Consider the following 26,064-nt stretch of genomic DNA (forward strand, 5'->3'; position numbering starts at 1 on the left):
TTAACAAAGAACTTAGTCCCTTTAAATGTTTAGTTCCCAATCACTAAGAGCATTGTAGTAGATTCAATTTCACAACTGGTTAAGAAGTTGAATTAAATGGCTTGAGCCGCCTTTCTGAGGAAATGAATTTTAAGAACTAAACTAAATCTGAATTAGTTTGCATTAAAAGGCACAAACAGAAAAATACAACAAAACAGCCTTTAATTGCTTAGAAATATAAAATAGTCCGTGAAGATTTTAAAATCATATTCAATTAATTCTAAGTGAAACACATAAAAAGATAAAGCCCTTTTTAACTTCAAGAGTCCAAAGTAAAACATTTAATATGATATAAAAACTTTTAAGTCTATACCAAATTTTATGGTTGGCTTTTAGTTGTAATAATTCTAATTTAATGTCATTAAAACCTGCTCAATTGAGTTTTCATAACATTCTACCACTGAAAGAATTATGTTCTTTCTTTCCTTTATACTTTTTAAAAGTTCAAGCACATAAGTGTGTGTGTGTGTGTGTGTTTTATAGCAGATTTTAAATGTTATTGGTAAATGGTGGATACTTTCCATTTGACCCTCCAGAGCCATTCTTCCCCACGCCCCCTCAAAGAAACCTTTTAAGAACTACAGACTGGGGTCAGCACTGTAGTACAGTGGGTTAAAGCCCTGGCCTGAAGTTCCGGCATCCCACATGGGCGCCAGTTCAAGTCTCGGTTGCTCCCCTTGTGATCCAGCTCTCTGCTATGGCCTGTACCCACGTGGGAGACCCAGAAGAAGCTCCTAGCTCCTGACTTTAGAGTGGTTCAGCTCTGGCCGTTACAGCCATCTCTGAAGTGAACCAGTGGATGGAAGACCTTTCTCTCTGTCTCTACCTCTCTCTGTAACTCTTTCAAATAAATAAATCTTAAAAAAAAAAAAAAAAGGAATACAGACTTCATGCATTTCCTAAGTACAACTTTAGGAATTTGTGATTCTTCCCACCATACCCGCCCTCCCACTCTTCTTCCTCCTCCCTCTCCCATTCCCAGTCCCATTCTCCATTAAGATCCATTTTTTATTAACTTTATACACAGAAGACCAACTCTATATGTAAAGAGTTGAACAATTTGCACGGAAAACAAAACAAAAAACAAAACAAAAACTGTTCCTCAACAGTCGAGACAAATGCTGTTCAAAATCACTGTTCAAATTTCACTTTTTTTTTTTTTTTTTAAAGAAACTTAACTAAAAAGTACCCAAGAATGATATATCTTTTGGGAGCACTTAGACATAATTATAACACAACTCTTTGAGGACAGAGGGCCTGCAGGGGAAGTTAGTGCACAGTGACTCTCGTTGTTAATTTAACAATTAACACCCTTGTGTATGACATCAGTGATCACCGAGGTTCTTGACGTGAGCTGCCTAGGCTATGGAAGTCTTTTGAATCCACAAACTCCGTCAGTATTTAGAGAAGGTCATAAGCAAAGTGGAAGTTCTCTCCTCCCTTCAGAGAAAAGTAGCTCCTTCTCTGATGACCACTTCTTCCCACTGGAGTGTCACCCACTGAGGTCCTCCATGTAGGACATTTTTTTGCCACAGTGTCTTGGCATTCCATGACTGAAATGCTCTCATGGGCTTTTCAGCCAGACCAGAACGCCTTAAGAGCTGGTTCTGAGGTCAGAGTGAAGAGCCATTGTCTTACCTTCGACATGCCCTGGTCAGTGTCCTAGGAGTCTGACCTGATGGAGCACAAACGAAATGGCCATGGCTCCATTCGTTGCTGAGGTTCCCCTGCTGATGGCCCATCAGCCAGCCCTCTCCTATACCTGACAGCTCTTTCTCTCCTGTTCCTGTTAGACCTAGAGGTGTTAATAGCTTCCAGCTGTTGTAAGCTAGTCTGGTCACCAGAAGACTGGTTTCCCTAACCTGCTAACAATCACGAAATTCTATCGCAGAGCTGCTGCCAGAACCCTGACTTAGAGCTGCTACTGACATTTTCAGTACAGTAGTTATATACATTACACTAGAGCCAGTGAAGAGAATATATGATTAAAGAAAAGATCCATCACCGGCTTTTACATTTCTTAGGGTTAAATCAACTACATTCCTCCATAGGAATGGAAAACGAAAAGTATTAACCTAAAGATAGTTGAAAGAAAAAGAAAATTACTTGTAAATTTTACTGATTAATATCCAAAAATCTTGCAGTCATCATTGGTATCTTGCTCTTTCACATTCCATATTCAGTCAATAGACCCTTTCATATCCATCTTCAAAACATATCCCAAGTTCAATCAATGTTTACCATCTCCACCACTTCTCTAGTCAAAGCCACCAATATTTCCTGTCTAAACTTCTGTAATAGCCTTCTACTCGGTCTCTGCTTCTACTTATCCTGTTCTAGTAATTCTAGTTCAGAAGAAAATTTCAGTAACTACAAATTCAAAAGGAATAAGAAATTCTGAAATGAATTTACAAATTGATGCAAAACAGGTTAATTCACAGGGCAGAAATCAATTGCATTCCACTGGACACAAACTATTTTATTTTGTGGTAAAAAATATATAACAAAATGTACTCTCTTAATTATTATTATTATTATTTTTTTTTTGACAGGCAGAGTGGACAGTGAGAGAGAGAGACAGAGAGAAAGGTCTTCCTTTTGCTGTTGATTCACCCTCCAATGGCCGCCGCGGTAGGCGCGCTGCGGCCGGCGCACCGCGTTGATCCGATGGCAGGAGCCAGGTGCTTCTCCTGGTCTCCCATGCGGGTGCAGGGCCCAAGGATTTGGGCCATCCTTCACTGCCTTCCCTGGGCCATAGCAGAGAGCTGGACTGGAAGAGGGGCAACCGGGACAGGATCGGTGCCCCGACCGGGACTAGAACCCGGTGTGCCGGCGCCGCAAGGCGGAGGATTAGCCTAGTGAGCCGTGGCGCCGGCCTATTATTATTATTATTATTTTTTGACAGGCAGAGTGGATAGTGAGAGAGAGAGACAGAGAGAAAGGTCTTCCTTTGCCATTGGTTCACCCTCCAATGGCCGCCGCGCTATGGCCGGCGCACCGTGCTGATCCAAAGCCAGGAGCCAGGTGCTTCTCCTGGTCTCCCATGGGGTGCAGGGCCCAAGCACTTGGGCCATCCTCCACTGCACTCCCTGGCCACAGCAGAGAGCTGGACTGGAAGAGGGGCACCTGGGACAGAATCCGGTGCCCCGACCGGGACTAGAACCCGGTGTGCCGGCGCCGCAAAGTAGAGGATTAGCCTAGTGAGCCGTGGCGCCGGCCCCCTCTTAATTATTTTTAAGTGTACAGTTTAGTGGTTTTAAATACATTCATACTGTTGTATGACCATCATCACTGTCCATATTTCCACAACACTCTCCATTTTGTAACACTGAAACTCTGCGCCCTGTGAGATAGTAACTCTCCATTATCTCATTACAAAGCGCTGGCAACCACCACTCTATGCTGTGTCTATGATTCTTACTATTATACCTCATTAATATAGGTATGATCCGAAAGTAGTTGTCTTTTTATGATAGGCTTATTTCAGTTAGCATAATACCCTCAGAGTTCATCCATATTGTGATATATTAGAGAATTTCCTCCTTTCCTAAAGTTGAGTAATATTCCATTTTATGTACATAATACATTTGGCTTACCCAGTCATCCATCAACGGATACTTGAGTTGCTGCTATACACACTGGAATACGAATCTCTCTTCAACACCCTGCCTTCAATTCTTTTGTATGTATACACTCAGAAGTAGAATTGATGGCCGGCGCTGTGGCTCATTAGGCTAATCCTCTGCCTACGGCGCCGGCACACCGGGTTCTAGTCCCCGTCAGGGTGCCGGATTCTGTCCCAGTTGCTCCTCTTCCAGTCCAGCTCTCTGCTGTGGCCCCGGGAAGGCAGTGGAGGATGGTCCAGGTCCTTGGGCCCTGCACCCTCATGGGAGACCAGGAGGAAGCACCTGGCTCCTGGCTTCGGATCAGTGCAGTGCGCCAGCCGCAACGCACTGGCTGTAGCGACCACTTGGGGGGTGAACCAACGGAAAAAGGAAGACCTTTCTCTCTGTCTCTCTCTCTCTAACTCTGCCTGTCAAAAAAAAAAAAAAAAAAGTAGAATTGATATATCAGATGGCAATTCTATTTTTAATTTTTTGAGGAATCATTATGTTGTTTTACATTCCCACCAAGGGTACATACGGGTTCCAGGTTTTCTACATCTCTGCCAACATTTGTTAGTTTCTAGTTTTTTTAAATAGTAGCCACCCTAATGGGTGCAAGATCATATCTCACTGTATTTTTTAATTGTTTTAGTGATTAGTGATGTTGAGCATCTTTTCACATGCTTACTGTATATATCTGAATAAATGTTTATTCAAGCCCATGGCCCATTTTTTAAATAGGGCTTCCTGTTTCTATTGGTGTTGAGTTTCTATAAGTTTTCATATATTCAGAGTAGTAATCCCTTATCAGATATGACTGCAAATATTTTCTCCCCTTCTGTGGGTTGCCTTCTCACTCAGTTAACAATGTCTTCTGATGCAGATTTTTAAATTTTTTATGGAGTCCATTAGTCTACATTTTCAGTGCCTTGAGTGTCCAAGAAATCTGTGCCAAATCCATGTCATGAAGCTTTTTGTCCTATGTTTTCATCTAGCAATTTTATAGTTTTAGGACTTTGATCCACTTTGAGTTCATTTTTGTATATGGTGTTGGCAAAGGTTTGGTTTTTTACTTTCCCCCACTTAATTATTTTGTCCAAAAATAATTTTTAGCATGTATGTAAAGGCTTATGTGGAAACTGTTTTATTCCAGTCTGTCTTTATGCCAGCACTACACTGTTTTTATTACTATAGCTTTGCAGTAAGTTTTGAAATACAGAATTATGAGTCCTCCAGGTTTGCTCTTTTTTTTAAAGATTATTTTGACTATATTCTGGGTCTCAAGAGAGTCATATGAATTTTAGAATGGGCTTTGCTAATTTTCACACAAAAAAAATCATTGGCTTTTTTTTTTTTTTTTTTTTTTGACAGGCAGAGTGGATAGTGAGAGAGAGAGACAGAGAGAAAGGTCTTCCTTTTTGCTGTTGGTTCACCCTCCAATGGCTGCTGCGGCCGGCGCATCGCGCTGATCTAAAGCCAGGAGCCAGGTGCTTCTCCTGGTCTCCCATGGGGTGCAGGGCCCAAGGACTTGGGCCATCCTCCACTGCACTCCCGGGCCATAGCAGAGAGCTGGCCTGGAAGAGGGGCAACCGGGACAAAATCCGGCACCCCAACCAGGACTAGAACCTGGAGTGCCAGCGCCGCAAGGCAGAGGATTAGCCTGTTAAGCTACGGCGCCGGCCAATTATTGGCATTTTGATATGAGTTGCACTGAATCTATCTATTGCTCTGGATAGTACTGATATCTTAACAGTATTAATTATTCATATCCATGAACATGAGATATGTCTCCATTCATTGATGTCTTGATTTCTTTCATTAATGTTTTATACTCCTCACTGTACAAGTCTTGCACTCCTTGGGTAATTCCTATATTTCTATGTATCCTATTCTTTCTTTTTTTTTTAAATTTACTTATAATTTGAAAGGCACACTGGTTGAGGGGGGGAGTAGAGAGAGAGGGAGAGCGAGAGGGAGAGAGAGAATATCTTCCATCCACTGGCTCACTCCCCAAATGGTTTCAACAGACGAGGCTGAGCCAGGTCAAAGTCAAGAGCCAGGAACTCCATCCAAACCTCCCACATGGGTAGTAGCAAGGACTTAAGTACTTGAGGCATCATTCTCTACTTCCCAGGTGCATTAGCAGAGAGCTGAACTATAAGCGGACTAGCTAGAACTCAAATGGCATTCATATAGGCATCCCAAGCAGCAGTTTAACCTACTGTGCCCCAACATCTGCCCCTATTTTATTTTTTTGATGCTGTTGTGAATGGAATTGCTTTCGTCACTTCCTTTTCAGAGTGTTCATTGTTGATTTACGTGCTGACTTTGTATCCTGCCTCTCTGCTAAACTGATGAGTTCTAACAGTTTTCTTGTGAAATCTCTATGGTGTGCCATGTATAAGGACCTACCACACCATCAGAACAAGGATGATGTTATGTCTTTCTCACTTTGATGTCTTATTTCTTCTTCTTGCCTAACTGTGCTGGCTAGAACTTCTAGTACCATGATGAACAGAGGGGCACAAGTAGGAATCAATGTCTTGTTCCTCACCTTTCCTTAGAGAAAAAGTTTTCTGTATTTCACCATAAGCATGATGTTCACTATACAATTTTCATCTATGACTTTTATTATGTCAACATAGTTTCCTTCTATTTCTAGTTTGTTGAGTGTTTATATTATAAAAAGGTATTTTGTCAAATATTTTCTGTACCTACTGAGATGATCATGTGGTTTTATTCTTTGAATTTGTTAATGTTGTGTTTTATGTTGATTAGTTTTTGCTGTATGTTGAACCATTCATGCATTCTAGGAATAAATCCCCCTTGATCATAGCATATGATCTTGTTAATGTGCTGCTAAATTTGGCTTGCCAGTATTCTGTTGAGGGTTTCTACATTAATGTTCATGATTCACCTGCATTTCTAGCAGTTTTCTACAACATACAGTGTATTGTAAAATAGCACAAAGAAAATGAGAGAGATAATTCAATGGGTGAGCTAGACAAGACATTCAACTCTTCATATTTTGCCCACTTCAAAGTGGTTCACAATCTTTACTTACAAAATCTAGCGATGGCTCTTCTTGTTCCCAGGAAGTAAAATTTAAAGCCTTTTCAGTGTCAATTTCAATTAAAATTTTCAAGACATTCCACTATAGATTGCATCAATCACAACTCTTCCTCCTTCACACTCTGCTCCAGCCTTACTGGTCTCCTTGTTTCTGGACTACACTCAGAATATTCCTCTCGGGTCCCTTGCAACTACCACTGTTTGTACATAGCTTGCTCCATTACCTGCTTCAGGACTTCGCTCACCATCAGTTGGTTAGAGGACGTCCTGAGCACCCTACATGTAGAAAACAGGTAACCTTACCCCTTTCCCCACAATGGCACTTCGTTTTTCTTATTTCCCTGCTATGCTGTTCTCCAAATGGATATTTTTTATCAACTGGCATACTCTTTACTGTTTGATTCCTTCTCTCTCCACCCCAATGCAACCACAAAATGTAAACTCCATAGGAACAATGATTTTGTTCTGTTCACTGATATATCCTCAGTAACTACAGAATACCACATGCATATAAGTTTCTTAGTAATTATAGCTGTATGAATACCCTAATACTGGATATTGTTTTAATATAGCCATATATTTATTCTTAAGTTTTATACCTGAATCTCTGCAATATGAAAATGCATTGGGCCGGCGCCGCGGCTCAATAGGCTAATCCTCCGCCTTGCGGCGCCAGCACACCGGGTTCTAGTCCCGGTCAGGGCACCAGATTCTGTCCCGGTTGCCCCTCTTCCAGGCCAGCTCTCTGCTGTGGCCAGGGAGTGCAGTGGAGGATGGCCCAAGTGCTTGGGCCCTGTGCCCGCATAGGAGACCAGGAGAGGAGAAGCACCTGGCTCCTGGCTTTGGATCAGCGCAGTGCGCCAGCCGCAGCGCGCTGGCTGCGGCGGCCATTGGAGGGTGAACCAACGGCAAAAAGGAAGACCTTTCTCTCGGTCTCTCTCTCTCACTGTCCACTCTGCCTGTCAAAAAAAAAAAAAAAGAAAAGAAAAGAAAATGCATCAACAAAACTACAACCAAATCACTTTACTTAAACTTTTATTTATTAACCTAAGCCATTTAAGAGTTATTTATTAGGATAACTTTCTTAAGTGGAGCTCAAAATATACACTGCCAGCTATTTTATGAAAAATGCTTTGAAATTTGGGATATAGCATCATAAAATTTGTTTTAGAAGCAAAGTTATCATGTTGCTATCAAAGTAAGCAAGTATACTCCCAAGAATGTAGTAGTACCAGATGTCTACTTCTTCATACTACATAGATTCAGAGACTGTCATCATCTGGATAATGTTTACAGCAGATGTGATGCCTGAAGAGCTATCTGGATGAATTCACTGCCCATTACTCTTTAAACTGCCTATAATTCTGGGATGGGCCTGGAAGAATGTAAATACACTCTAGAATTGATACAACGATCAAGAATTGGTCAACTATCTTTATTTCTGATTCTAAAGCTCCTTAAGTTCTTCATTTGTAACGTTAAAATGTACCTAATAATAACTAGAATTTACTCCGAATATCACTTGAACTACTTGCCATATGCAATTCTAACATCAACATTTTCACACTACTGAAGATAACTACTTCAGTTAAACGGGAATATGTAAGTACAGTGGAAAACACAAGTTTGCAGTACCACAGGTCACTGAAATGATGGTTTAGCTATTTGAGTTTCCTCAAATTCTTTCTCAATAATAACTTACTCAAAACTTTGAAATATCAAAGAATAACACAGCTAATCTTGGGGCCAGCACTGTGGCGTAGTAGGTTGAGCCTCTGCCTGCAGCACTGGCATCCCACACGGGCGCTGCTGGTTCAAGTCCTGGATGCTTCTCTTCTGATCCAGCTCCCTGCTGGTGGCTGGAAAGAGTGAAAGAGGGCCCAAGTGCTTGGGCCCCTACACCCATGTGGGAGATCTGGAAGAAGCTCCTGGTTTCGGATTGGTCCAGCTCCAGGCACTCAGGGAGTGAACCAATGGATGGAAGACCTCTGTCTCTCCCTCTGTCTGTAACTCTGCCTCTCAAATAAATAAATCTTAAAAAAAAAAAAACAAAAAAAAAAACAACACTCAAATAGTTTAATATTGGGTTTGCCAGCATATATATTTTCACTATTCAACTAAAATGCTACAAATTAACATGTTTTTTGTTAGTACTAAGCATGTCTGCTAACAAAGGAAAATATTAAGAACACATTCTTCCTTCCCCAAACATTTGGGTTTGGAGGCAATGAATGCTATTTTAACCCATATATAGGCTAGGTAATATGTGCTTTAGTAATAAAAAAGATAATCAAATCATTATGTAAGTGTCCAAGGCAAAATCACTTTGAAATGTAGAGAAATAAAGTCATTCAAGTAAATTTGAAGCCAGCACCTCTTTAAACAATTAGGCATGTGTTGGGGCCAGCACTGAGGCTAGTAGGTAAAGCTGCCTTGCAGTGCTGGCATTCCACATGGGAGCCGGTTCGAGTCCCGGCTGCTCCATTTCTGATCCAGCTCTCTGCTATGGCCTGAGAAAGCAGTGGAAAATGGCCCCAAGTCCTTGGGCCCCTGAACCTGCATGGGAGATCCGGAAGAAGCTCCTGGCTCCTGCCTTCAGATCGGTACAGTTCCAGTTGTTGCGGACCATTGGGGAGTGAACCAGCAGATGGAAGACTTCTCTCTCTCTCTCTCTTTCTCTCTGCTTCTCCTTCTATCTCTGTGTAACTCTGACTTTCAAATAAATAAATCTTAAAAAAAAAAAAACAGTTAGTGGGAATAGAGAAAAATTTTAAAAAAACAATTAGACATGTATTAAAAATATATCAAAGAGTAAGAAAAGTCATTTTATAGAAAAGAATTGTTAGCTTTAAACCTAAGATACAGGATAACTGGACTTAATAAAATTAATGCTATAGTCTTCATTTTACAGAGTAAACACACATACCGTAGTTTTTTAAAGAAAGTTTTATTTAATTAATACAAATTTCTTAGGTACAGCTTTAGGAATATAGCGGTTCTTCCTCTCATACCCGCCCTCCCACTTCCACTCCCATCCCACCTCCTACTTCCTCTCCCATCTCATTCTTCATTAAGATTTGTTTTTAATTAACTCTATATACAGAAGACCAACTCTATACTAAGTAAAGATTTCCACAATTTGCACCCATACTGACACACAAAGTATAAAAACAAGTTTTATAATTAATTCTCATAGTACAACTCATTAAGGACAGAGGTCCTGCATGGGAAGCAAGTGCACAGTGACTCCTGTTGTTGATTTAACAACTCAAACTCTTATTTATGATGTCAGTGATCACCCGAGGCTCTTGTCTTGAGCTGCCAAGGCTATGGAAGCCTTCTGAGTCCACAAACTCCATCATTATTTAGTCAGGGCATAATCAAAGTGGAAGTTCTCTCCTCCTTTCAGAGAAAAGTACCTCCTTCTTTGATGGTCTGTTCTTTCCACTGGGATCTCACTCACAGAGATAGATCCTTCATATAGGTAATTTCTTGCCACAGTGTCTTGGCTTTCTATGCCTGAAATGCTCTCATGGGCTGTTTAGCCAGATCCAAATCATGGGCTGATTCTGAGGTCAGAGTTTTGTTTAGGGCATCTGTCATTCTATGAGTCAATACACAGACATACTTTCAAACAAAAATAGGTACTATATTATACAGTCTAAGGCATAGTCAATATTCATAAGAATTGTGGTGACTCATGATAAAACATCTGAGATGATACTAAGGGATGTGAGTTTTGTTTTTTAAAAGTCTATTTTATTTATTTGAAAGGTAATGTTCAGAGAGAGGAAGGGAGATACACAGAGAAAGAGGTCTTCTATCCGCTGGTTCACTCCCCAAATGGCAGCAATGCCAGAGTTGGATCAAGCTGAAGCCAGAAGCTAGGAGATTGTTTCAGGTCTCCCAAGTGGGTGCAGAGACCCAAGCACTTGGGCCATCCTCCTCTGCTTTCCCAAGAGCATTAGCAGGAAGCTGGGTTGGAAGTGGAGCAGCTGGGAACTAGGGCCCACATAGGATGCTGGCGCTGCAGGCGGTGGTACAACTGCTATACCACAACACCGGCCACATGGACCTAAGATTTTAATAAACCTAACTTTTACTGTTGATGAGTGCAGGCCTTCAGTTGGCCTCAAATGCACCATAATAAATGTTGGGCCTATTTGAAAGAAGCAGTTATCTAATACCTTCAAGCAAATTACTCTTTTTTTTTTTTTTTTTGACAGGCAGAGTTAGACAGTGAGAGAGATAGACAGAGACAAAGGTCTTCCTTCCATTGGTTCACCCCCCAAATGGCCACTACGGCCAGCACGCTGCACTGATCTGAAGCTAGGAGCCAGGTGCTTCTTCCTGGTCTCCCATGCGGGTGCAGGGCCCAAGCACCTGGGCCATCCTCCACTGCCCTCCTGGGCCACAGCAGAGAGCTGGACTGGAAGAGGAGCAACCGGGACAGAATCCGGTGCCCCGACCGGGATTAGAACCCAGGGTGCTGGCGCCGCAGGCGGAGGATTAGCCAGCCAAGTGAGCCGCGGCGCTGGCTGCAAATTACTCTTTTACTTTTTTTTTTTTTTTTAACGTGTTGTTTCCCTAGTCAAGTATGTGGGGAAAATGGAATTAAAAAATCAATTTGTTTTGGTACAAAAATTGTTGACATCCATTCATAATTTTTTCATAATACTTATTTTCCATGAATTTTCTGAAGATCCCCATATATTTAAGTGTGCGATGATTTAAAATCTGGTAAAAAGTTGTAAAGTACATGATTTCTGAGTTTAAAAAATCCTGAGTGACTTAGTATTTTGAAAATATAAGGTATACTTATGTACTTAATATATATTTAAGTAAGAAATGAAATATTTCTTAGAACAGGATAGATTTAGAGAAAAATCTCACATCCAGCTTCCCCTATTATTAATATCTTACATTAGTATGGTGGTGTATTGAAGTAATGAAATAATATAGGTACATTATAATTAACTGAAGTCCTTACTTATTCACATTTCCTTAGTCTACATAATGTTCTGTTTTCTAGTCTAGGTATCACATTTCATCTAATCATCAAGATGCCTTAGGTTCCTCTTGGCTCTAATAATTTCTCACATTTTCCTTAATTTTAATGATCCTAACAGTTTTGAGAACTACTGGTAATGTGTTCTATAAAACGCCCCTTTACTGGAATTCATTTGATATGTTTCTCTTGATTTGACTGGATGATGGGTTTGGGGAAGACCAAACAGATAAAGTGCCATTTTCACCCTATCATATCCTCTGAAATACACTATCAAGATGACTTATTATTGTTGATATAGCAGCTGGCTGAGGCAGTGTTTCTCAGGTTTCTTAACTGTTTATGCTACTCTTCCCCTAACTACTTCCCGTGCTGTACTCTTTGCAAGGAGGTCACGCATAGCTCACGCTTAAGGAGTGGGGAGTTGCATTGCAATGAAGGTGGAGTACTGACAAACTAGCCAGAGTACTTCCTCACAGATTTGTTATTTCTTATTCATTTACTGATTCTATCATTTATTTATAATTTATACCAGTATGACCCCAAGGATATTTTATACTTTGGGTTATAATCCAGTATCGTTTTTAAAAAGGATTTACTTACTTATTTGGAAGACAGAGTTACAGAGAGGCAGAGGCAGAGAGAGAGAGATTTTCCATTCATTGCTTCACATCCCAACATGGGATGCTGGCACTGCAGGCGGTGGCTTTACCCACTAGGCCACAGCGCCAGTCCCTAATCCAGTATCATTTTATGCATTACTTATTTTCTTGCTTAAATGATTCCAAATCGCCCACTGGAAACTTTTTCAGTTGGTTCCTATGTCCTCACATTTTGCCCCTACATGGTGGTCTAAGCTGATTTTTTTTTTTTTTAGAAAACTTTTATTTAATAAATATAAATTTAGAAAAGTACAACTTTTGGAGTATAGCAGTTCTTCCTCCTATACCTGTCCTCCCACCCCCAGATCACCCCACTTCCTACTCCCTCTCCTATCCCATTCTTCATTAAGATTAATTTTTAATTATCTTTATATACAGAAGATCAACTCTATACTAAGTAAAGATTTCAACAGTTTGCACCCACACAGACAAAGTTTAAAGACAAAGTATAAAGGACTGTTTGAAGACTAGTTTTACCATTAATTCTCATAGTACAACTCATTAAGGACAGAGGTCCTACATGGGGAGCAAGTGCACAGTGACTCCTGTTGTTGTTAACAACTGACACTCTTATTTATGACATCAGTGATCACCCAAGGCTCTTGTCATGAGCTGCCAAGGCTACGGAAGACTTTCGAGTCCACAAACTCCATCATTATTTAATCAGGGCATAATCAAAGCGGAAGTTCTCTCCTTCCTTCAGAGAAAGGTACCTCTTTCTTTGATGGCCCCTTCTTTCCACTGGGATCTCACTCACAGAGATCTTTCACGTAGGCCAATTTTTTGCCACAGTGTCTTATATGTCTTGCCTCAATCCTAGAATCAGCTATTTCTCCAAGGAACCTGAGTCCCTGCTTTGGTGGATAGTATTAGAGGCCAAGATCTGAGCTCTAGGTGAGCTCTTGCAACAGGGTAATTGCTTTAAGGATGGCCTCTGTTTTTAACTAAAGTTTACGTTATTTTGTAGGGAATTTGTGTAACAAAATATGAAGATAAACTTACAGAGACTAGACTAGGTCTATGAAGTTTTTAAATTAATGCAATTCTAGATGGGATATTTAACATCACTTTTTACAGATACTTTGAAAATAATGTGGAAAATGGGGCCGGTGTTGTGGTACAGCAGGTTAAGCTCCACCCTGCAATTCTGGCATCCTGTATCGGAGTGCTGGCTCTGGTCCCGGCTGCTCTGCTTCTGATTTGGCTCCCTGCTGATGCACCTGGAAAACCAGTGGACGATGGCCCAAGTACTTAGGCTCCTGCTACCCACATGGGACACCCAAATGAGGTTCTAGGCTCCTAGCTCAGCCTGGCCCAGCCCCAGCAGTTGTGGCCATATAATGACTGAACCAGCAGACAGAAGATTTCCTTCTCTGTTATCTCTGCCAATTGTGGTCAACTGTGGAATGAGTAAGTCAGCAGATGGGAGCTTTCTCAAATGAGAAAACAATTTATTTAAGAAACTATTTTTCAAAACTCTTAATGAGAAAAGTGACATTATCTTATATTTCTGCAAATCCTCTTAACATCTACCTTACAGCTGGATCTTTTTCTAAAGATCTATTTATTTAATTATGTGAAAGTCAGAATTACAGAGAGAAAGAGAAAGAGAGAGATCTTCTACCCGTTGGTTCACTCCCAGATGGCTGCAATAGCTACCACTGGATCAGGTCCAAGCCAGGAGCCAGAAGCTTCTTCTGGGTACCTCACGTGGATGGCAGGGACCCAAATATTTGGGTCATCTTTTGCTGCTTTCCCAGACACACTGGCAGGGAGGTGGATTGGAAGCAGAGTAGCCAGGACTTGAACTGGCGTCCATATGGGATGCCGGCACTGCAGATGGTGGCATAACCTGCTGTGCCACAGTGCCGGTCCCAACAGCTGCATTCTTAAAAGTGATTCCTCAATATGTAGCCCTGGTTAAAGTATCTAAGCACATGAAAAAAATCCAGCCACACATAGAATATAATTAGAAGTGAGCAGATTTTAATAATCATTTCAGATAACTTTTGATATTTTTCTTTCATACTACCTAAACCTAACAGTTTCTTGAAGGTTATTCACAAAGTGGGATCTAAAACTGTATTAATGAACTTTTCATACTTGATTATGTGTAAGTCCATTACCAAATCTGTTTCAAGAGAAATAAAAATAAAAATAATCTTGTGATAACAACCTTCCATTAGTTATCAAAAATATTTTCCTGCAAAATATTCTAGGTCTAGGTGGCTTTGCAGATGAATTCTGTCAAACATTCCAAAAAGAGAATTTTACACAAAGTATTCCAGAGAATAAAAGCTTCTTTGAAGGAACTGGCATAACCTTGATACTAAACCCAAAAAGGACTACACAGGCTGGCGCCGTGGCTCACTAGGCTAATCCTCCGCCTTGTGGCGCCGGCACACCGGGTTCTAGTCCCGGTCGGGGCACCGATCCTGTCCCGGTTGCCCCTCTTCCAGGCCAGCTCTCTGCTGTGGCCAGGGAGTGCAGTGGAGGATGGCCCAAGTCCTTGGGCCCTGCACCCCATGGGAGACCAGGAGAAGCACCTGGCTCCTGCCATCGGATCAGCGCGGTGCGCCGGCCGCGGCACACCTACCGCGGCGGCCATTGGAGGGTGAACCAACGGCAAAAGGAAGACCTTTCTCTCTGTCTCTCTCTCTCTCACTGTCTACTCTGCCTGTCAAAAAATAAAAAAAATAAAAAAATAAAAAAAAGAAAAAGAAAAAAAACAAACAGGACTACACAACACATAGAAAGAAAATTATAAATTGATTCTTTCATTGCCAATTGATGCCTCAAGAATTTTATTAGCGAACTGATTCTAATAACATACAAAGGGGGTAAATGTCTCATGACTGCTGGTGTTATACAAGCAACCAAGGGTTGGTTTAATATAAGAAAAACAAAAAATGTTCTCCACATTTATGGCCTAAAGAAGAGAAAAATTCTATCATGAACAGATTTGGAAAGGAGAAACCCTTTCAGAGCTTTCTCTCACAGAAAAGATAAGATTGCAAGGCTATGTGAGGAAATGCAGGTGTTCTAAGAGGACTTAGCTCCTTGGATCCAAAGAAAAACACAGGCTGCAGTGCTCAAAGAAAGGGCAAGCCTTTCAGCAGGACAAACGTGCCGCTGTATCATTGCTTTCCCAAAGGAAAGGCTCAAGAATCTTGACCAAGTTTTTTTTTTTACATATATCATATTCAACACCGTCATGTTTGGTGCATCCTCACACATTTGCTCCAACAATAAATTAATAATCAAAGCCTAGAATGTTGTCCTGGACTTACTACCAATTAGCTGCATGAAAAGTGAGATGAACGGCACAAGTGTTATTTTACCCTTATTCAGAATACCCGGTATAATTATCTCTTCCTCTACCTGACTGCTATTCATGACGAAGGGCTCCCTGCACTGAAGGAGGCATTGCTGCTCCCATCAGCACAAGTACTAAGGAAACAGCTAGAATGTGTCCTGTTCCAAATCAAAATGGACCTGAAGCCCGTCACCTAACAAAGGAAATTAACACACACACATACCTTGAAAATTTTATTTTAGTTAAAACATACCAAAAGGCATGAATTCATCGTATTTATGGCCAGGGCCTTTTTCTTTTTAAATGGAGAGCTGTTGATTAGAATTCTGTGATTTTTTAACTTCGTCCTCATTGGGCACAATGTAAAAAGCTATGGAATGAGGCTGTTCACTTTAAGATGATCTCACACACTGCTTTGAAAACTGCAACCTGTGGCGGCACTGTGCTGCAGCAGGTTAAGCTACAGCTTGCAACACTGGCATTTCAAATGAGTGCCAATTCAAGTCCCAACTATTCTGCTTCTGTTCCAGCTTCCTATTGGTTCATCTACGAAAGCCTCAGAAGATGGCCCAAGTACTTGGGTCCCTACCACCCGTGTTGGAGACTAGGATGGAGTTCCTGGCTCCTGGTTTCAGCCTGGTCCAAATCTGGCTGTTACTGCTATTTGAGAAGTGAGCCAGCAGATGAAGACCCCCCCCCCCCATCACTCTGCCTTTCAAATCAATCAATCCTAAAAAAAAAAAAAGAAAGAAAGAAAACAGCAAGCTGTGGGAACTGGCTATGTACTCCCTTGCATACTGGAAAATCCAAAGGATAGCCCAAGAAGCAGTGCACCTACCTTGCAGAAGGTGACAGAAAGCAAACTTGCCTGCTTGACCTTGGTGAGGTGGAAAGAAGAAAAAAACTCCTCTGAAAATGTGACTACAAACTAGCTCTTAAATGAATTTGTGGAGGAAAAAGATGAAAAAGAGTAAGAAACACAAAAAGTAGATTGTCTCATTAGTTATAGAAAGTAGGAGGCATTATTCAAGAGCTAGTGGTCAATAATTTTCCAGAATTATTCAGTCATTAACATTATCCTCAGATCCAGGAAGCCCAAAGAACTCTAAGCAGGATCAGAAAAAATAAGACAAAACAATGAAACGAGAGTAAGAACACCTCAATACTATCATATACAACTGCAGAACACTATAAAGAGTGGGGAAGATTTTAAAGCATCCAAATAAAAGACAGATTATTAACTGGAGCTGTGGCACAGAAAGTTAAGCTGTCACGTGCGATACTGGCACCCCATATCAGAGCATCAGTTTGAGTCCCAGCCACTCTGTTTCTGATCCAGCTCCTGGCTAATGTGCCTAGAAAGCTGCAGATCATGGTCAGAATACTGGGCACCTTCCACCCATGGGGGAGATCCAGATGAAGTTCCTGGCTTCTGAGCTCAGCCTGGCCAAAGCCTGGCAGTTGCAGACTTTTTGGGGAGTGAACCAACAATGTAAGATACCTCTCTGTCTGTCTGTCTGTCTCTCTCTCCCCTCTGTAACTTTGCCTTTCAAATAAATAAATCTTTTCTAAAAAGTTACATACTTGGAAATTATGTAAACATTTTAAAATAATTTATAGGGAAAGTAAGAACTATTTTTGGCATTCTATTTTTTTTAAATTTATTTAAAAATTTTTTGACAGGCAGAGTGGACAGTGAGAGAGAGAGAGACAGAGAAAAAGGTCATCCTTTGTCGTTGGTTCACCCTCCAATGGCCGCCGCGGCTGCCGCGCTGCAGCCGGCGCACCGCGCTGATCCGATGGCAGGAGCCAGGTGCCTATCCTGGTCTCCCATGCGGGTGCAGGGCCCAACCACTTGGGCCATCCTCCACTGCACTCCCTGGCCACAGCAGAGAGCTGGCCTGGAAGAGGGGCAGCCGGGACAGAACCGGCGCCCCGACCGGGACTAGAACTCGGTGTGCCGGCGCCGCAAGGCAGAGGATTAGCCTAGTGAGCCACGGCGCCGGCCCAAGAACTATTTTTAAAATGAGGGGCTGGCACTGTGGCGTAGCAAGTAAAGTCGCCGGCCTGCAGTACTGGCATCCCCTATGGGTGCCAGTTCAAGTCCCGGCTACTCCACTTTCGAACCAGCTCTCTGCTATGGCCAGGGAAAGCAGTAGAAGATGGTCCAAGTCCCTGGGCCCCTGCACCCACGTGGGAGACCTGAAAGAAGCTCCTGGCTCCTGGCTTTGGATTGGCGCAGCTCTGGCTGTTACGGCCATTTGGGGAGTGAACAGGCGGATGGAAGACCTCTCCTTCTCTCTCTCTTTCTCTCTCTCTCTCTGCCTCTCCTCTGTGTAACTCTTCCAAATAAATAAATAAATCTTGAAAAAAATGAACAAAATCAAGAATATGATATGTCAAAACGTAGGCAGCTAAGATGGTACTTAGAGGCAATTAAAAACCAATAATCGAGGGGCTGGCCTTGGGGTGTAGTAGGCTAAGCCACTGCCTGCCCTGCTTGCATCCCATATGGGTGCTGGTTCGTGACCCAGCTACTCTACTTCTGACCCAGCTCCTGCTAATTTAGCAGAGGATGGCCCAAGTGCTTGGGCCCTTGCACCCAAGTGGGAGACCTGGATGCAGCTCCTGGATCCTGGCTTTGGCTTGGCTCTGGGGGTGAACCAGCAGATGAAAGATTTTACTTGCTCTCTGTCTCTTCCTCTTTCTCTCTCTCCGTAACTTTGCCTTTCAAATAAACAAGTCTTTTAGAAAAAACAATAATTGAAATGTAGTTTTAAAAAACAGGAAAAAACCCTAACAACTCTGAGAAAGTAGAAATAAATAACATATAGCAGAAATTAAAAGAATGAAAACGTTTACAATTAAAATGACTGGAAGAGCCAACAGTCCATCTGTTGAAATGAGTAATTAAAACAATAAGCCTCTGGAAAAACTAATTGAGAAAACAGACAAACAGTAATAAGAATGAAAAAGCAACGTAATTAGATATGCTGTAGAGATTCAATAAATTAAAATTTTAGGTTTTGGGAAAAAATTCTAAATACAAACTATTAAAAATAATTCAAAAAAGAAATAGAACTCACCATTTTATACTTCAAAATTTACTACATGGGGCCAGCCCTTGGCATACTGGGTAAAGCTGGTGCCTGCATACCATATGGGCGCTGGTTCGAGTCCTGGCTGCTCCACTTCCAATCTAGCTCTCTGCTGTGGCCTGGGAAAGCAGCAAAAGATGGCCCAAGTCCTTGGGCCCCTGCATCTGTGTGGGAGACCCGGAAGAAGCTCCAGGCTTCTGGCTATGGATCTGCGCAGCTCTGGCCATTGTGGCCATTTGGGGAGTGAACCAATGGATGGAAGACCTCTCTTTCTCTCTCTCTCTGCCTCTGCAACTCTGCCTTTCAAATAATAAATAAATCCTTAAAAAAAAAAAAAAAACTACTACAAACCTATCATTATTACAAGCAGCAAATCATCAAGTGTGAAATAGAAGTGAGAATCCAGAAATTAATCTACAATTTCATGATGAATTGATTTTCTTTCTTTTTTTTTTTTAAAGATTTATTTTATTTACTTGAAAGTCATAGTTACACACAGAGAGAGAGAGGTCTTCCATCCATGGTTCATTCCCCAGATGGCCACAATGGCTGGAGCTGCGCCAATCTAAAGCCAGGTGCCAGGAGCTTCTTCCGGATCTCCCACATGGGTGCAGGGGCCCAAAGATTCGGGCAATCTTCTACTGCTTTCCCAAGCCATAGCAGAGGGCTGGATCGGAAGTGGAGCAGCTGGGACTCAAACTGGCGCCCATATGGGATGCTGGCACTGCAGGCAGTGGCTTTACCCACTACGCCACGGCGCCAGCCCAATTAACTGATTTTCTACAAGGGTCCCAAGACAATTCAGTAAGGAAAGAGCAATCTCTTCAACAAATGGCACCAGAACAAATAGATTTCCACATACAAAATACTGAAGTGGGACACCTATATCATACTACAAACAAAAACTTCACCGAAAATGGATGAAAGACCTAAAGATAAGAACTAAAACTATGAAACTCTTAAAATATAACACAGAAAGCTTCAAGAAAATGGATGTGGCAGTGATTTTTTTAACCTAACACCAAAACCACAGGCAATAAAAGAACAAGTAGGGGCTAGTGCTGTGGTGTAACAGGTAAAGCTGCCGCCTGCAGTGCCGGCATCCCATGTGGGCATCAGTTCAAGTCTTGGCTGCTCCACTTCCAATCCCAGCTCTCTGCTATGGCCTGAGAAAGCAGCAGAAGACGGCCCAAGTCCTTGGGCCCCTGTACTTTGTGGGAGATCTGGAAGAAGCTCCTGGCTATTGACTTTGGACTGGTCCAGCTCTGGCCATTGTGGCCATCTGGGAAGTAAACCAGTGGGTGGAAGATTTCTCTCTCTCTCTCTCTCTCTCTCCTCTTTTCCTCTCTGCCTCTCTGTAACTATGCCTTTCAAAAAAAAAAAAAAGGTAAAATGGACTATATAATAATTCAAAATTTCTGTGCATTAAAGAAAACTATCAACAGGCTAAAAGGCAATCTATGGAATGGAAAAAATCTATGCAAATCATACATCTAAAAAGGGGTGGATATCCAGAATATATAAAGAACTCCTACAACTCAGCAACAGTAACAAAAACAAGACTCTATGCAGAGTTTGTTTATAACATGCATTTTCCATCAACTCTTTTTTTTATAAAAATATATTTATTTATTTGAAAGGCAGAGTTACAGAGAGGCAGAGGCAGAGAGAGAAGGAGAGAGAAGGAGGGAGGGAGGGCAGTGCCTTGCAGTGCCGGCATCCCACGTGGGTGCCAGTTTGAGGGCCCTTGCACCCTCATGGGAGACCCAGAAGAAGCTCCTGGCTCCTGGCTTCGGGTCGGCTCAGCTCCAGCTGTTGCAGCCAGCTGGGGAGTGAGCCAGCGGATGGAAGACCTCTCTCTCACTCACTCTCTCTGCCTCTCCTTCTCTCTCTGTGTAACTCTTTCAAATAAATAAATATTTAAATAGAGAGAGAGAGAGGGAGGGAGGGAGGGAGGGAGGCCTTCCATCCACTGGTTCACTCGCCAGATGGCCACATCAGCCAGGGCTGGGCCAATCTGAAGCCAGGAGCCAGGAGATTCTTCTAGGTTCCCACGTGGGTGCAGGGGCCCAAGGATTTGGACTATTGTCCACTGCTTTTACCAGGTCATTAGCAGGGAGCTGGATCAGAAGTGAGGCAACCAGGACTTGAACCCGGTTGCCCATATGGGATGCCAGCATCGTAGGTGGCTGCTTTACCAGCTACACAACATTGACCATGAACTTTCTGAAGACACATAATATGCATGGCTTTCAAAAATTTCACAACAAACTGAAAATGGTGTGTTTTTGAAGCGCCCTCTTATATTTAACATAAAATTAAGGACTGCTTTGAAGCTCACTCATGGAAACTGATTATACTTTGTCATATCTGGGGGAGGAAAACAGGTTATAAGGAATGCCATCAAAAGTTATCAAGTTCTACATAAGAAGTGACAACCAACTGAACTCACATATCAAATTATTATGCCCTTTAATTCCTTCTATTCTTCAGCAAATCAGTTAAAAAGCAATATGTCAAAGCAAGTAGACAATTAAGAGGCAAGTGTTTGCCACAATTAAAACACTGCTTGGAACATCTGCATCCCACATTGGAGTGCGTGTGTTCAAGTCCCAGCTCCCCTTCTTCATCCTAACTTCCTGCTAATGCACACCCCAAGAGGTGGCAGGTGATGGCTCAAGTAACTGCGTTCCTGCCACCCACATGGGACACCAGATTGAATTCTGGGCTCCTGGCTTTGGTCTAGCCTAGCCTCAGCTGTTGCTGGCATTTGCGGAGTGAATCAGCAAATGGGAAATATGTCTCTGCCATTCAAATAAATAAATACACACACACACACACATACATTGAAAGGCAGAATTATTGGGGGGAGTTGTGGGAGATATATCTTCTATCAGCTGGTTCATTTCCCAAATGGCTAACTCCATTCTGGTCTGCCATGTGGGTGGCAGCGATATAAGCACTCAGGTCATCTTCTACTACTTCCCAGGGGCATTAGCTGGGAGCTGGATTGGAAGTGGAACAGCTGGGACTCAAACTGGCATTCATATGGGATGTGAACATCCTATGTGGCAGCTTAATCCACTGTGCCACAATGCTGGCCACAAAAATAAAATTCTTAAAAAGAAAAAATATGATGCCAGTATAATACAAGACTGCCACTATTTCAACTACTTCACATGTTAAATATATTACACATTTATGCCTTCACTTAAGATGAACACAATACAAGATTAGAAACAAGGATAGAAAACAAACACCAAAACAACAAATGGTTCAATGACTGTCTTATCAATGCCTATATCTAGGTCTCATTTTAAGTCTTAGCAAAGATGCCTATGGTAAAATCTATGTGGTGTCTCAGGTAAGTGGGATATTAGTTTGATCCTTCTCATTCTCCTTGAATTATTACTTTTACAAAATGGGCTAGTTACTTGTCAAACATAATGCCAGAATCTTTCTTTGGATGCTTTGGGGAACATTTAATGTATAAGATACAATAACACTTACTATATTCAGTAAGAATGAAACAAAGAATGGAAATGGAACAAGTAGAAAAGTATTTTTAGGACTTTCCAAATAACTCTGAAATTAAGGTGCCAAAAAAAGTCAACAATTACAAGGAACACATCGTTCACTCACTTGGAGGAACTATTAACACTGCATATGGCTGAAAAGGCCTGAAAAGGATGAGTTGGAAAGAGATTTCTCTTCAGACAAAACACTTCTAAAAATGAACATACATGCCCATCAAGTGAAATAAATTCTCTTTTCATCCAGCATCAAAGAATGCCCCTTTCACCCCAGATACACACAGACAAGGTAGACATTTTCCTTCTAAACTGCAAGCCTCTAGCTCACATGAAAACAGAATAATTTCAACCACACACAAGCTCCCAGCACTAAATTTGTAGTTTCTACATGCTGCCCACACAGCACTTTGTGAGCATGTGATTAACAGAAATGATGCACAATCACACCACATTCTTTCCCTCAGCTCACACATCAAGAACTGCCCTCTCAGCTGCATTCTTCTCCAAACAGCCACGGTCACCTTAGCAACCCCAGGCTCCTAATATGGACAGCTGGTCCATTTAAAGTCAGTCCTTCTTGGCAGGAAAAATGCTTGTTCTTCAAATTGGGGGAGAGAAGAGAGGTTTTTCCTTTCAATACACATTATAGAGGTTGATTTAACTTGATCAGCACTTTTGTTCTGTGGCAGCAATTTGTGTGGAGTTTCAACCTATTCTGAGTTTTGCAAATTTTTTTTTTTCATAATCTAAAAGCAAGTAGCTGAAAAAATAAAATCAAGCGCGCTCATATGGAAGTCTAAGAGTAGAACACCAAACAAAGAGGTATCCAAAATAATGGCATTCTTCCATAAAGCTATCCGCATTTTTATGGGGTAAGTTCAACTTAAGTTAAATTGAACTATAATACACAAGGCCTTAATAAACAATAAGAAATAAGATTCAGAAGGCTTGTGGCCTTTTAATACCATAATCTATGTTTGAAGAAAAAAAAATCACTGCTAAAATTCAAAGTTCATACTCCAACACGTTAAACCTCCTAAGTTCAAACTTCAGTCTGCATAAAAAATTCCTTTATTCCACTACCCACAGATACAACCCACAAGCTCAAATGTGATCTAGGTATTGAAACCAAGTAGTGAGACTATCTGCACACTCTCCAGACCTGTAACAGCACTGGATGACTCAAAGCCAGTCTTAAGCTCTGCGTGTACCACTACCAGTGGATCTGAGCCAAATTAAGCCTCTCGGGAATAAAGACACAGCGCTTGTATTTTCTTGTACAGACAAATCTTGTGTTTTCACACTATGGACAAATAATTTGGGGGCAGAGGATTACTACAGTCTGAAATATGTGAGATCAAACTGTTTATTCCATACATATCCACAAAAGGATTCTAATCCCCTATTCATCAAAATTAGACATTTAACCTTTAATAAAAATAATCAGCTCAAAACTACAAATACCTAAATTCTTAGCTTTCGTTGTAAACTAGAAATATTTATGAAATATCTTTCTATATAACAGAGTAGAATCAAATCCATATTAACTTAACCAATGCCACATCAGCAAATCTTAAGGTTAAGTTACTATACCTACATTATTCACTGCTTCTATTTTTGTTTATATATGTGTGCCTTTGTAAATTCTCAGGCGAGGAGATTCTTCCTGGTATGAAACACTTCTTTCATTTTTTAAAAAAAGATTTTTTTTATTTATTTGAGAGGAGAGTTAAAGACAAAGAGAGAGAGAAACAGAAAGGTCTTCCACCCACTGGTTCACTCCTCAATTGGCTGCAACAGCCGGAGCTGAGCGGATCCAAATCCAGGAGCCAGGAGCTTCTTCCGGGTCCCCCATGCAGGTGCAGGGGCCCAAGGACTTGGGCCATTTTCTACTGCTTTCCCAGGCCATAGCAGAGAGCTGGATCAGAAGTGGAGCAGCCGGGACTTGAACCAGTGCCCATAGGGGATGCCAGCACTGCAGGCAGAGGATTACCCTACTGCACCTTTCAAGTTAAGAATATCCTAGGATGGGGCCAGCACTGTGGAGTAGCAGATAAAGCCACTGCCTGTGACACTAGCATCCCATATAGGCACTGGTGCGAGTCCTGGCTACTCCACTTCTGATCCCGCTCCCCATTAATGTGCCTGGGAAAGCAATAGAAGCTGACACAAGTGCTTGGGCCCCGGAAGAACCTCATGGCTCCTGGCTTCAGCCTTGCCCAGCCCTGGCTGTCAAGGCCATCTGGGGAGTGAACCAATATATGGAAAATCTCTCTGTAACTCTGACTTTTTTTTTTTTTTTTTTTTTTTTTTTTTTTTTTTTTTTTTTGGACAGGCAGAGTGGACAGTGAGAGAGAGAGAGAGAGAGAAAGGTCTTCCTTTTGCCGTTGGTTCACCCTCCAATGGCCGCCGCGGTGGGCGTGCTGCGGCCGGCGCACTGCGCTGATCCGATGGCAGGAGCCAGGTGCTTCTCCTGGTCTCCCATGGGGTGCAGGGCCCAAGGACTTGGGCCATCCTCCACTGCACTCCCTGGCCACAGCAGAGAGCTGGCCTGGAAGGGGGGCAACCGGGACAGGATCGGTGCCCCGACCGGGACTAGAACCCGGTGTGCCGGCGCCGCAAGGCGGAGGATTAGCCTAGTGAGCCGCGGCGCCGGCCATGTAACTCTGACTTTCTAAAAAAGAAGAAAGAAACTGTGTTACCTGATGTCTAATTTTCTGAATTAAATTTTAAAAAGAGGAGAGTATTCAACAAAACATGGAAACTGTAGAAATCAATATAATCAAGAACTTTTGGTCTTTGGGGAAGTAGGGGTGATGACTTAGGTAAGTGGTCCTTGCTACCAATGAGAGAAACCTGAATGAGTTTCAGCTTCATCCAGCCCCGGCCAGTTGCAGGCATTTGGAGTGAATCAATGGATAGGAGTTTTCTCTCCCTTTTCCATTTTCTCTCCTTCTCCCTCTCTGCCTCACAAATAAATTGAAAAATTATTTTAAAGTTTCCTTTCTTCTCACCAATGAATATAAATATTTAAGTGCTAACATATAAATAACTACTTTCAACAAGTCTCAACCCTGCCATCACTTTTAGCAGGTATGTGAATTCCCTTCTTCCTGATGTGCTCTGAATATGCCCTTCAAAATTCAGTTACTAAAACTTAGTGGCCGATGTGATGGTATTAAGAGATGGGGCCTTAAGGTATATTTTGGCCATGAGGGCTCCTCTCTCATAAATGGGGTGAAAGATCTCATTAAAGGGGTTTCACGCAGCCCTCCCCACTTTCACCATGAGGATATGGCGTTCACTCCTCCCCTACAGAAGATGTAACCCCCCACAGAAAACAGAACCTGCCAGCACCTGATTTTGGACTTCCCACCCAGTCTCCTGAACTGTGAGAAACCAACTTCTGTTCTTTATACGTTAGTCTAAAGACACTTCTCCTTTTCTATTCCATTGCTGAAGCACTTTCACATTTCCTCCTAGCCCACAGAACTAAGTGCCCTTAAGATTCTTCTATATTAAGAAATCGCTCCTAACAAGGTACTTTAGATTCTTCCACCAACAACGGCCTTTCCCAAACCTGAGCTCTGTTATCACTATCATCTGCTTCACGTCAGGGGTGATCACATCCTCTCATCAGTCTCTCCCTCACTCCTCTTCACTACTGCAGGGAATACCATCAGCTAGGGCTTGGAGCTCCCTCTCAAATTCTGGCTAAGGGATCAAAGAGA

General features: G+C 42.0%; 1 protein-coding gene across 4 annotated transcripts in view; it reads right to left on the bottom strand.

The window, feature by feature from the left end:
• FRS2 (fibroblast growth factor receptor substrate 2) overlaps window positions 1-26,064 on the bottom strand; it is a 125,646-nt gene that overhangs the window by 26,821 nt on the left and 72,761 nt on the right. Inside the window, exon 1 of one of the 4 annotated variants that reach the window (XM_062203248.1) lies at window positions 9,273-9,394. The exons of the other annotated variants lie outside the window; for them this stretch is intronic. The gene's annotated coding sequence lies outside the window, so the exon portion shown is untranslated. Of the gene's footprint in view, window positions 1-9,272; window positions 9,395-26,064 lie in introns of those variants that run through there. 4 annotated transcript variants of the gene reach the window in all.

This window comes from Lepus europaeus, chromosome 10, assembly GCF_033115175.1.
Source record: "Lepus europaeus isolate LE1 chromosome 10, mLepTim1.pri, whole genome shotgun sequence".
Taxonomy (NCBI): domain Eukaryota; kingdom Metazoa; phylum Chordata; class Mammalia; order Lagomorpha; family Leporidae; genus Lepus; species Lepus europaeus.